A 12,962-nucleotide genomic window follows, 5' to 3' on the forward strand; every position below is an offset into this window, starting at 1 on the left:
GGCCGGGGCCCCGCCCGGGCGCGGCCCCACGGTGCGCGCGCCCCGGCCCGCGGCCGCCCCTCCGCCCCAGCGCGGGCGCCGGGGTCGCGCCCCTCCTCGGCCGCGGCGCCCCCCAGCCTCCCCCCGGCGCCCCTGCGGGACGCGGCTCCGAGGCAGAAGGGGAGCGGCCCGACGCTCCCGAACGAGGCGCAAGGGTGGGAAGGGGCGGCGCGGAGCAAAGGGCCCTAGAGGCGAGAGGACCCCTCACCTCACCCCCGCCCCGGGCCGGAGGGAATTTTCCGGACTGTGGGGCCAACTGTATCCAGCGCCACCCACCTTGCCACACTCACGTCTCCCTCACTGGTCCCGGCCCAAACTGCCCAGAGGAAAGGGGGCCAACGAATAACAGGAATTTAGGGGGAGTCTGTCCTCACAAGTTTGGGTTCTTTCTTCCACCAGTCCTGCCCAGTTCCTAATCTCCCCACAACTGTTATCCCTCAAGCTTTAATTTTCCGTGACTGTGACCCTCCGGACTACTTGTGGATAAAATGAAGCTTCTTGGACCCTGCGCCGAGTGTGAGCTTCTGGTATTGTCCAAGGATGAAGCCTGGGAGTCTGAATTTTAAAGAGCGCCCAGCGCGCACATTTGTTTGAGAAGCGCCGTTAGGCCACACCTCCCTGAGAGGGTGCCCAAAACGAAAGATCTACAGGGTGTCCGTACTAGAAAATTTTAAAACAGTGGTTCTTAATCCTGACAGCGCTGGCCAGATGCGAAAATAAGCTAGGCGCTTCTGCAGTATTTGGATGCCAGGGTCCCACCTCCAGAGTTCTGAACCCAAACGCGGGAATTTTTGTTGGTTATAAAGCTTGCCAGATAATTCTAACATATGGTCAGCACGAAGAATAATTCTAGGTTTATCTCTTTTCAAGCCTACCTAGCTCCGGTTTCTGGGAAAGGAACCTCTTCCTCTCACCCTTCCCAAATCCCAATCACACACACAAAACAACAACAGCAAAACACAACACAAGTAAATACACAAACTCCTAAGGGAATGCTCACGGCCAAAATGGTTTTCAACCAGAACAAAGACTCACCTTGAGAAAGGTGACCAAGATTCCTTACTGCCACCTGAGCATGGTCTCCTTAAATTCAGGAAAAGGATCCTTTATGGGCCAAAACCTCTTTATTTCTTTATTTATTTTATTTTATTATGTTATGTTAGTCATCATACATTACATCATTAGTTTTTGATGTAGTGTTCCATGATTCATTGTTTGCATATAACACCCAGTTGAGCCAAAACCTCTTAACTGAATTTAGAGTAATATTCTATAGCCGGAAATGATACTTTTGTGACCTGCTGTTAGACTGTTGCCTTGCTGGACTAAGACTGCAAAAAGTCGGGGATGTGTTGGACATCAGCCCTGGCTTTTCCAATGACTTGTATCACTTCTTTCTAATCTTCTACTGACTTTAAGTGACCACAATCAGGATTTTTGGACAGGTACAATAAATTGCTCCTTCTGGCTCCCCTAAGTTATATTTTGCCTTCTTAGGCTGGTGGGCCATAACTTCTACCTCGTTTGCCTCTAAGTAAGTTTGCACTGTGTTCCTCGTTTATCAACAACTAATTAGTGACTAAGCCAGTGATATTTTTCCAGCTTTATTCAGAAATAATTGACATATCTCACTGTATAAGGTGTCCAGCATTGGGTTTGATTTATATATATTGCAAAATGATTACCACAGTTGGTTCAGCTAACATCCATCTTCCCATATAGATACGACTGTTAAAAAAGAAGAAAGAAGAAAAAAGGAAGAAAAAATTTCTCCTTGTGATGAGAACACTTTTGATCTACTCTGCTAACCAGTTTCCTATATATAATACAGCAGTGTTAGCGCTAGTCATCACGTTGTACATCACATCCCTTGGTACTTATTTATCTTACAACTGCAAGTTTGTACCTTTTGACCTTTCTCCAATTCCCCACTCCTCGCCCCACCGCCTCTGGTGACCGCAAGTCTGATCTTTTTTCTCCATGAATTTTTCTTTTTAAGATTCCATATATAAGTGAAATCATACAGTATTTGTCTTTGTCTGACTTCACTTAGCGTAATGCCCTCAAGGCCCATCCCTGTTGTCATAAATGGTAGGATTTCCTGTCTTTTTATGGCTGAAAAATATTCCACTATGTGTGTGTGTATGCATATATATGCACACATACCACATCTTTATCCATCCACTGATGGACACTTAAGTTGTTTCCATATCTGGGCTATTATAAATAATGCTGCTGTGAATATGGGGGTGCATATATCTTTTTGAGTTAATGTTTTTGTTTCCTTTGAATAAGTACCCAGAAGTGGAATTACTGGATCATATGGTAGTTTTATTTTTAATTTTTGAGGCTTCTCCATACTGTTTGCCATAGTTAAACCCATGATTCTTTTTTTTGTTTTAAGTAGGCTCCACACCCAGCATACAGCCCACAGTGGGGCTTGAAGCTCAAGACCTGAGCGGATATCAAGAGCCAGACGCTTAACTGACTGAGCCACCCAGCTGCCCTTTTTTTTTTTATTTAAGTTCAATTAGCCAACATAAAGTACATACTTAGTTTCAGATGTAGTGTTCAATAATTCATCAGTTGCCTATAACACCCAGTGCTCATCACATCATGTACCCTCCTTAATACCCATCATTCAGTTATCCTATCCCCCCACCCACCTCCCCTCCATCAGCCCTCAGTTTGTTTCCTATAGTTAAAGAGTGTCTCATGGTTTTTCTCCTTCTCTGATGACTTCCTATTCAGTTTTCCCTCCCTTCCCTTATGATCCTCTGTGCTGTTTCTTATATTCCACATATGAGTGAAACCATATGCTAATTGTCTTTCTCTGATTGACTTATTTCACTTAGCGTAACACCCTCCAGTTCCAACCATGTCAATGTAAATGGCAGTATTCAACCTTTCTGATGGCTGAGTAATATTCCATTGTATATATGTACCACATCTTTTTTTTTTTAAAGATTTTTATTTATTTATTTATTTGAGAGAGAGAGAATGAGAGAGAGGGGGGAGGGTCAGAGGGAGAAGCAGACTCCCCGCCGAGCAGGGAGCCCGATGCGGGACTCGATTCAGGGACTCCAGGATCATGACCTGAGCCGAAGGCAGTTGCTCAACCAACTGAGCCACCCAGGCGCCCTGTACCACATCTTCTTTACCCATTCATCTGTTGATGGACATCTCGGCTCTTTCCACAGTTTGGCTATTGTGGACATTGCTGCTATAAACATTGAGGTGCATGTGCCCCTTCAGATCCCTACATTTGTATCTTTGGGGTAAATACCTAGTAGTGCAATTGCCCAGCCCATGATTCTTAAACACTTTATGAAACAGGTCTACATGTCTAGGTGTTAGGGCAGTTTGAATCAATACATCTTTGCTGAGGAGGAAGCAGTCCTTTTCAAGTTTCATGAGATTCCTTATGATGAAATTTGGCATTTAAAAAAAAATTTGGCATTTTAAAGAAATAAAAAAAATTATTTATTTATTTATTTATTTATTTTAGATAGAGAAAGAGTGCATGAGCTAGAGGGAGGGGCAGAGGAAGACGGAAAGAAAGAATCTCAAGCAGACTCCCTGCTGAGCGTGGAGCCCAATGCGGGGCTGGATCCCAGGACCCTGAGATCATGATCTGAGCCGATGCCAACAGTCAGTCACTCAACCAACTGAGCCACCCAGATGCCCCGAAATTTGGCATTGTAAAGATGCAGATATATGTATATATATATTTCACATATAATATATATATACTAGATTTGCATTCTTTATAAAGTACTCTTCGATTTCTTCATGGCTTCTCACCCAAAATATTTAAACTAATCAATCTCCAGCCCTAAAAATTCAACTGGGAAGATTTTGATTAACCGATGTGCAAGGGGCTGTGGTGGTTGGTTGCAGTGGGCATCCATGTTTTGTTTATTCAACATCCTTTTCCATTGCTTCTCAGCCTTTTGACTAAGATCCTTTCCCTCACTCACTAGTAGCTCACTGTCTTCATACAGGAATGTCCCCCCATCTCCAAGGGATACAGCCTTGGTAGATTGTCAATCAAAGCAATGTCCTCTCCAGCTCAAGGGATGAACCTTATAATATAAGTTTCCTATTTGCTGCCCTAACGAATCATTCAACTTAAAGCAACACAAATTTACTATCTTACAGCTCTGTAGGTCAAAACTTTCATCAACGTGTCAGCAAGGCTGCATTCCTTTCTGGAGGCTCTAGAGAAGTCCCCTTTTTTGCCCTTTCTAGCTCCTAAAGGCTGTCTGCATTCCTGGGCTTGTGACCCCCTGCCTCCCTCTTCAAAACCAGCAATCTCATAATTAGTAACATCTTTCTAATCCTGCTTCCATAGTCACATCTCTCGGATCCAGTTGGGAAAGTTTCCTCACTTCTTAGGATCCTTGTGATTAACTGGTCTCACCCAAATAATGCAAGATAATCTTTCCCCCTCAAGGCCCTTAACTTAATCACATCTGTAAAGTCCCTTTTGTGATGTAAGGTCGCATTAACAGACTCCAGGGATGAAGACATGGACATCTTTGGGGGGACATTATTCTGCCTTACCACAGAGTCCTCAACTTAGCTGGTCTGTTACACTTTGTTCCTGGGATGAACAAAGTGATGATTCGAGGACTGAAAAATATTGATATGCACTTATCTCAATGACAGTACTCACCTTCCTCGGCACGTAGTTCTGGAGGGCTGGTTTCTGTGCTTCCCAAAGCCCAACTCTTTAGTTTACCCTTTAATTATTAGACTTTCCCCATAGCCTAGAATTTGCTGGAGCTAAATGTAATACATAGTAGAACAACATCAGTGTAGTATCAATTAGAGTTCTTGGTGGCAAACAACAGGAACAGCCTCTATCAATCTTAAGGAAAAGGGGAATTAACGGGATAAATGTCAGGGTCTCACAGAATCAATGGTGAGAACCAGTGAAATCATACTGATTGATTTCCAATCAGTTTGGAAAACCTGGATGCTGCAGAAGGCTAGGCAGCAGAAATCACAGCAAAAGTGACACAGCAGAAAGTGTGTATTCTATGTGCCACATTGTGGCATCTTTAAGAAATAGGACCCCCCAACTGACCCCATGTCTTTGTAATGCTTGCTCAAGATACAGTGTCCAGAGGAGGCTTCTAGTTGGAAGAATTTGATTCTGAGCCCAGCCCCCCAGGCTAACAGGGACAACTCCTCTGGTTTCTGCAGCCGGATGGGGCCACTAATTCTCATCAAGGCTACCCGCCATGGGACATTTTCCCCAAAAAAGGAGATTGAGATGCCTATAAAAAGAGGAGATAGAATGCTGGCAGGCAAAAAAAAACCTAGCAAATGTCCCCCACAAATATCCAAAGAAATTCAAAGGGCAAAAGGGAGGCAGAAATCATATCTATTTAGGAAAATCAGGAGACACTATATTGAAAGTGGATATAGAACAGGGGCTATCCTATAGAAATGGAATTAAGCCACATGTATAATTTTATTATTTTTATATTTTTTTATTTAAGTAATCTCCACACCCAATGTGGGGTTCGAACTCATGACCCCAAGATCAAGAGTTGCATGCCCTTCTGACTGAACCAATCAGCCACCCCACCACATATATAATTTTAAATTTTCTAGTAGCTGCATTAAAAAAAGTAAGAAAACAAGTGAAAATAATTTTAAAGTATTTTTTCTAACCCACTATATCCAATGTATTATCATTTAAACACATAATTCATAAAATGTTAATGAGACATTTTTCAGGTAATTAAGTATTTACATGGCTCCAGTTTTTTTAAAATTTAAATTAAATTAAAAATCCAGTTCTTGGGGTGCCTGGTAGCTCAGCCGGTTAAGCAGCCGACTCTTGGTTTCCGCTCAGGGCATGATCTCAGGGTCATGAGATTGACCTGTACACGGAGCTTGTGCTCAGCATGGTGTCTGCTTGAGATTCTCTCCCTCTGCCCCGTCCCCCTATTCACACACACTCTCTCTCTCTCTAAAATAAATAAAATCTTAAAAAAAAATTCAGTTCTTCCTTGGTATCTGCCACATTTCAGGTGTTCAGTAGCCACATGTGGCTAGTGTCTACCATATTGGACAGCCTAGATCTAGAAGGGTGGTGTATCAGTGTGGGCCCAATCAGGAGAGAGAAAACACAGTAATTTGAACAGGGCAAGTTTAATATAAAAAAATCATTAATTATAGCAGGGTATTGGACTAACGAGGGCTTGGCTGGTAAGATGCAAAGAGAACCCTAAAAAATGTGGGAATGGGGGGTGCATGGGTGGCTCAGTAGTTAAGCGTCTGCCTTCGGCTCAGGTCATGATCCCAGGGTCCTGGGATCGAGCCCCACATCGGGCTCCCTGCTCCGCGGGAAACCTGCTTCTCCCTCTCCCGCTCCCCCTGCTTGTGTTCCCTCTCTCGCTGTGTCTCTCTCTGTCAAATAAATAAATAAAATCTTTAAAAAAAAAATGTGGGAATGGCAGATATATGGGGCAGCCAGTACCCCTTAGGGCTGAGATAGATCAGCCAAGTAAGAGCTCCCCATCTACCCACCTACCCAAGAGGAAGGAGACCAAGATCTCACTGGAGAGAGCATGGCTATGGTTCCCTGGATGGCAGAGAAATTGTTGTGGTGCCAGTAGAACTTGGTGGAAATCTGCCCTCTAGAACTTTCCAGAAATCACCTTCTGCTGTTGGTCACCACTGGCTGTCCTGCACTGTAGAACCTCAGTCCCAAGGAAGTCGTGTGTGCTGCGGGAGCCAGAAGCATGGATATTTCTATAAAGACAGAAACATGAAGGCGAGATACTCCAGCATGATGACAGACATAGAAGGAGAAAAGCATGACACAGAACAAGGGGACTAGTTGGGATTGGGGAACCATTGTAGATGGGAGGGTAAGACAGAAGTGCAGCCCTGTTGCCAAGGGTTCATGAGTCAACCTCAGACTAAACAAAATTCCATACAGCATCATAATCTTCCCCAAACACAATTCAGGTCACATTACCTCTTTCTCCAAAAACTTTCAGTGGTCTTTCCTTGCCGATACGGAATCTTAGCTTACCATTCTAGGCTATCTGTCCAAGTTTCCTCAAACCATGTCAGGCCACTACTCTGTGCTCCCCAGAGCCTGGCTTTGCTCTGCTATTCTGCCTGAAAGCTCCCCTTTCCCTCCCCTTTTCCACAAAAAGCTCAAAAGCCCCAGTCATTGAAGCCAACCCTAGCACCCACCACATTCTGCCCCACAAAGTAATGAGTGCAAAGTTCCCAAAGGAAGGGGAAGCTCAGGATCCTCCCCAACACTTGCATGGATAAATAATTCAGCCTGGACTGGAGCTCCTGTAGGTGGCCCAGAGCCCAGCACAGTGGAGACACTCTCCAAATACTAAATACCTCTCATCAATGGAAGGGAATAGAATAGACAGTCCTCGTCGCAGACATCTTGCTATGTTTGCTTTCCAGAATGCCTTTTTCCCTTCTTCAGTTACCGGCACCATCATGTTTTCAAGTCATCCCTCACTGACTTTTCAATCCTCAATATCTGTAGCGAGCTGAATGGTGGCCTCCCCAAAAGGTATTTCCATGTCCTAATCCCTGAACCTGTGAACATTACCCTTAGAGGGCAAAAGATGTGATTAAACTAAAGATTTTGAGGCACTTATCCTGGATGATCCAGGTGGATCAGAAACACAATTATAAGTGTCCTTCTAAGAGAAAGGCAGAGAGGGTTTAGACAGAGAGGGGAAGAAGCCATGTGATCACAGAAACAGAGCCCGGAGTGATGGGACCACAAGCCAAGGAAGGTCTGGAGAAAGGCTGGGAGTCACCAGAAGCTGGAAGGGACAAGAAATAGATTGTCTCCTAGAGCCTTTGGAGAGAGCCCAGCCCTAGCCCCACTCCCATGACAGAATAAAACTTCTGCTGCTGTAAGCCACCCAGTTTTGGTGATTCAGTATGGCAGCCGCGGGAGACGAATACAATCCTGGAGTCTATAGTGATTGGGTCACAGATAGGCACGTGACCCAATGTGTGCAACGAGACTCCATATGACACATTCTCCTCAGCTACTGGGAAACAGCAGCTCTTTTTTTCCACTAAGGCAGCCCATTCTGGGAGAATATAACTCTAGAGCTTCTTAGGGTCACAATGTGGAGACAACAGCCTGATAGGCTGAGAAAGAAAAACACCAATGTTGATGATGTCATTTGATCTTCTGGATCCAGCTGGATCTGAAACCAGATTTATCCTAGATTTTCAGTGATATTGGCCAATTAGTTTCCCATTTTACTCAAGCCAGTTGCACTGGATTTCTGTCACAAGCAGCCCAAAGGATTCTGACTCATAGTCCTTTTGTTATTGGTATAGGGTTGTTAGTTACATGTGAGCTTCAGATAAACAATAAATAAGTTTTTAGTATAAGTATGTTCCAAATATTACATGGGTCAGATACTTAAAAAAAAATTGTGGGGCGCCTGGGTGGCTCAGTCGTTAAGCGTCTGCCTTTGGCTCAGGTCATGATCCCAGGGTCCTGGGATCGAGCCCCGCATCAGGCTCCCTGCTCTGCGGGAAGCCTGCTTCTCCCTCTCCCACTCCCCCTGCTTGTGCTCCCTCTCTCGCTGGGTCTCTCTCTGTCAAAATAAAATAAAATCTTTAAAAAAAATTGTTATTCATCTGAAATTCAAATTTAACTGGGCATCCTAGTGGTTTGGTTTTTGTCTTTTGTTAAGGGCAATCCTATGTTGGGAGAAGTTTTTTTATTGATCATCTGAAACCTTTGAAAAGCCAGGTTGTTATAGTACAAAAGACAGTAAGAATAATCTTTCTAAAGTAGATGCTTCTAATTTTAGACATTCAAATAACTATCTTCAATGTCCTGTATTAACTGGGGTTTTAAAACAGTGCGGTTATACCCTCACGGTGTTATGAACCTTAACGTGCTCTGAGGTTGAGAAAGAAATACTGTCCAGATTTTAAAGGCCTCTTACCAGTGAGCAAACCAGTAAAAAAAAAAGGTGCCTTTGTGTGTTGCGAGACCTACAACTGCCTTTAAAACTGATGCACTTACTGAGCTCCATTCACAGTTGTCTCTGGTTGGTGTGACATACGTGTTAGGAACAGTCCAGCAGCAAAGGATTAGGAAGGAACCAGCTGGAGAGGCAGGGGAAAGGGCCATGTGATGCCTGGCAGCTTCCTTGAGCAGATGGAGGAAAAAGGCCAAGCCGAGGGTCTCCTGAATCTGGGGACCAACCTGATGATATGAGGTTCTGTATATACACCATCATACCCCAGCCTGGGATGAGGGGGGGTGGTGTGTTTCTGTTTTGTGCTAAAATGAAGTTGTTCTAGAAAAGGTGGTTCGTCTGCTTTTGCAGACGTTTGCATCTCTTTTGTTCTCAAAATATGTTCCCTCAGCCTCCTCGGAGAAGGCTTCTGAAGTGGGTTAGTGCTTTGACCTTGACACTTAGGACTGTAGAATGACAGATCCACAGTTTAACTTGGCAGTGATATTAAGAATACTTAAACACTTACAAACCTAAGTTCCCTGGCTCATGACTTTTCCACTAGAGCTGATTTTCCAATGATGTTGGGAAAAAAGAGGCTCTTTCTTGAAAATGCAGTTTGAAATGTCAACTTCATTTCGGTAGCTTTTGCTCTTTGTTGTGATGTGTCTTCTTTTTTTCATACAAGGATGTACTTAAGCACTGTGGGAGAGAGGCTCCCTCTCCTAGTTTATGTTCCCACTGACTTACTATCTTGCCAAGTCTGGCAAGTTCCCCACACCCAGCAAGATCTTCCACCAACCAGAGTGAAGAACCACTGTGTCCACCTAGAGGACACAGTGAGGTCACACCCTTGTGGGTAGTGGATGGGTCCTGCCCGGTATTAATCATGAGAACGGACTTTTTTTTTTTAAGATTTTATTTTTTATTTTTAAAGATTTATTTATTTATTTGAGAGAGAGAGTGTGTGCGTGCTCTCATGTGTCAGTCAGGGGGAGGGGCAGAGGGAGAGAATCTCAAGCAGACTCCCCACTGAGTGTGGAGCCCTACACGGGGCTCAATCTCACAACCCTGAGATCACGACCTGAGCCAAAATCAAGAGTCAGACACTCAACCAACTGAGCCACCCAGGTGCCCCACAAGATTTTTTAATTTTTAAATAATCACTACACCCAAGGTGGGGCTTGAACTCACAAACCTGAGATCAGGAGTTGCATGCTCTATTGACTGAGCCAGCCAGGTGCCTGGAGAAAGAACTTCTAACGTGAGCAGGCAAGAGGGTCAGTCTCCTGAGTCCAGAGCAATGATTCTCGGCTGAGGGTACGGTGACCCCAGGGAACATTTGGAAATGTGAGGAGACTTCTTTTAAACCGAAATACATTTGACATATAACATTGTATAAGTTAAAAGTGTACAACATGTTAATTCAATACATTTACATATTGTAATATGGTTGCCATTGTAGCAATAATCAGCACCTCTACCAGGTTACATGATTATCATTTCTTTTTAGTGGTTGAAATAATCCAGTTCCAGTCTCTTGGCAAGTTTGAGGAATATAATACACTATTGTTGTTTATAAGAGACTTCGGATTTTTAACAATGACTCATGGGGGTGGGGGAGCGGTCTACTGTTGACCTTTATTTAAGTATCCTGCAAAACAAAAAATCCTCCTGCCCCCAATACCAACAGTGGCCCCCAGCCCCCTCTGCAATTTTTGGTCTCAACAACGAACTCTAATGATCCAGGGGGAAGTACAAGGAGGTTCACCAGGCGGAAGGACCTGGAAAGATCTTTTTTCCCTGTAGGATTCCACTCTGTGGGACGCGAACCTCAGACCCAGAAAGGGAGATTCACTTTATACATCACTTTAGGATGAGGTTCAGCTTCCAGTGACAAGAAACCTAAATGATAGTGGCTTAACCTCACAGAGGTCTGATCTCTCACATAATAAGTCTTTGAATGGACAGTCTTAGGCTTACGTGGCAGGTCAGCAGAATCAGCAGAGGTTCAGGCTTCACTGCTCCCAGATGTGACCCTCGTTCGTAGGGTCCAAGATGGGTGTTTCCGCTGAAGCTGTCCCTTCCACATTCCACCCAGATGACAGGAGAAAAAGAAGAGCTTGCTCCCTCGCTTTAAGGACATCTCTTAGAAGTTGCATATGACATTTCTGATTACATTCCTTGGCCAGAACTTAGACACACGTCCACACCCAGCTGCCAGGTAGCTGGGAAACAGAGGCTCATACTCTGGGTTGCCATGTGCTCAGCTAAAAACCGTGGGTCCTGTTCTGAAAAAAGGACAGGAAGAAGAGAGATCTTTAGTGACAGCTAGCAGCCTTTGTCCTTCCTGGGAAGGCAGATTACCTACATCAATGGCAAGTGAAGCCCTAGGATTTTGCTCAAGCTGGGCTTCAATGGTCCAGCTTTGACACAGTAGGGGAAGGGGGAAGAATTGACTGGAGGCTTGAGGAGAGTTTTACCCCCCATGTCAGAGAGTCCTAATGTTGGGACCTTAGGTGTCAAGTCCAACATCCTCTTTTTAAATGTTTTTGACTGGGGTGCCTGGGTGGCTCAGTCGGTTAAGCATCTGCCTTCAGCTCAGGTCATGATCTCAGGGTCCTGGGATCGGGCTCCCTGCTCAGCAGGGAGTCTGTTTCTCCCTCTGTTGCTCCCCCTGCTCATGCTCTCTCTCTCTCCTGTCAAATGAATAAGTAAAGTCTTAAAAAAAAAATTAAAAAGAAATAAATGTTTTTGATTCTTATCTATGTTTTTTCTATTTCCAGGATTTTCTTCTGCCTCCTGCCTACTCAGCCATCCCTGATCTTTGATTATCAAATTTTTAGTTTTCAGGCGGCAAATGTTTAAGCAAACACATTTAAAAATGATTGATGACCCCAAAGAGTTTTTGATCATGTGGGTTTCACTATCAATGTTTTAGAAATTAAAATTGAGAAATCTTAAAAACATTCACAGTACTCACAGTACCCATGACTTTGTAACCAATAGAACATGCAGATATTTTCATAACACATATTTGCATCAAATAACATGTATGCACATCAATACTTTGGAATCAAGTTTGCTTGATCTGATTAATATAGTAAGCAAGCACACATATTACATATATATCACACATTTGTTTTTTAATATATTGACAACTGTATTTCAATATGATTGGTTTCTTTATTTTTCTGCATTTAAGCTTTTTATTCTGAGACGAAGTCCACAGACTCTTGATCTAGGCATTCTGTGTTCATGGCCTAAGGCTGGGACTAGCACAGGAAAACCAGAAAAACAAAAAAGAGGTTCAACTGGTCTTTGACTTTGACACCCAGGAGGCCTGGGGCGGAGGGGGGGTTGGGGGGGTTGGGGGGGTGGGGGCTTTTCCAGGCCTCCAGCCTATCCCCTCTCCACCTGAGTGAGTGCTCTACTTGCCTCAGCCACAGACCTGTCTTAACCCAGTTTTCTTCCTTGAGACAGGTGAGGGTCACCTTCCTCTGCAGCCAGAAGCCCCCACGCACTGCCCAGGAGGACTGTGCCTGTCAGCCACCCAGCTGTGCTCCGTCCCAAACAACTCCCTTCTGCCTCTTTCCATAGCCCAGGATGTGAGCCTTGTGAGATATAAAGTGGACCTAGGCCCTTAGAGGGGTGGTGCACTGTGGAACAAGAGGTCCCCCCACCTCGATATTGGATCACTCCAATGTCAGGTGGGATTGGACAGAATCATCTGGAGATTTTTCTCTGCATTGGGTTAGAGAAAAACTCACTCCTATCACACACGGGGCAGGGAGGAGTTCTGGAGGCCATAGTCCTTTGCTCTGGCAGTAATATTTCCCTATTTTTAATGTCTCTGAGCTGGGAAACGTAGAGTTGTTCCCTCTGCAGGCCTGGAGCGGCTGTGGCCCCAGATCCGGTGTGTGGGCACCC

The sequence above is a fragment of the Mirounga leonina genome, unplaced genomic scaffold, assembly GCF_011800145.1.
Source record: "Mirounga leonina isolate KUSES-001 unplaced genomic scaffold, KU_Mleo_1.0 Mir_179, whole genome shotgun sequence".
NCBI classification, from domain to species: domain Eukaryota; kingdom Metazoa; phylum Chordata; class Mammalia; order Carnivora; family Phocidae; genus Mirounga; species Mirounga leonina.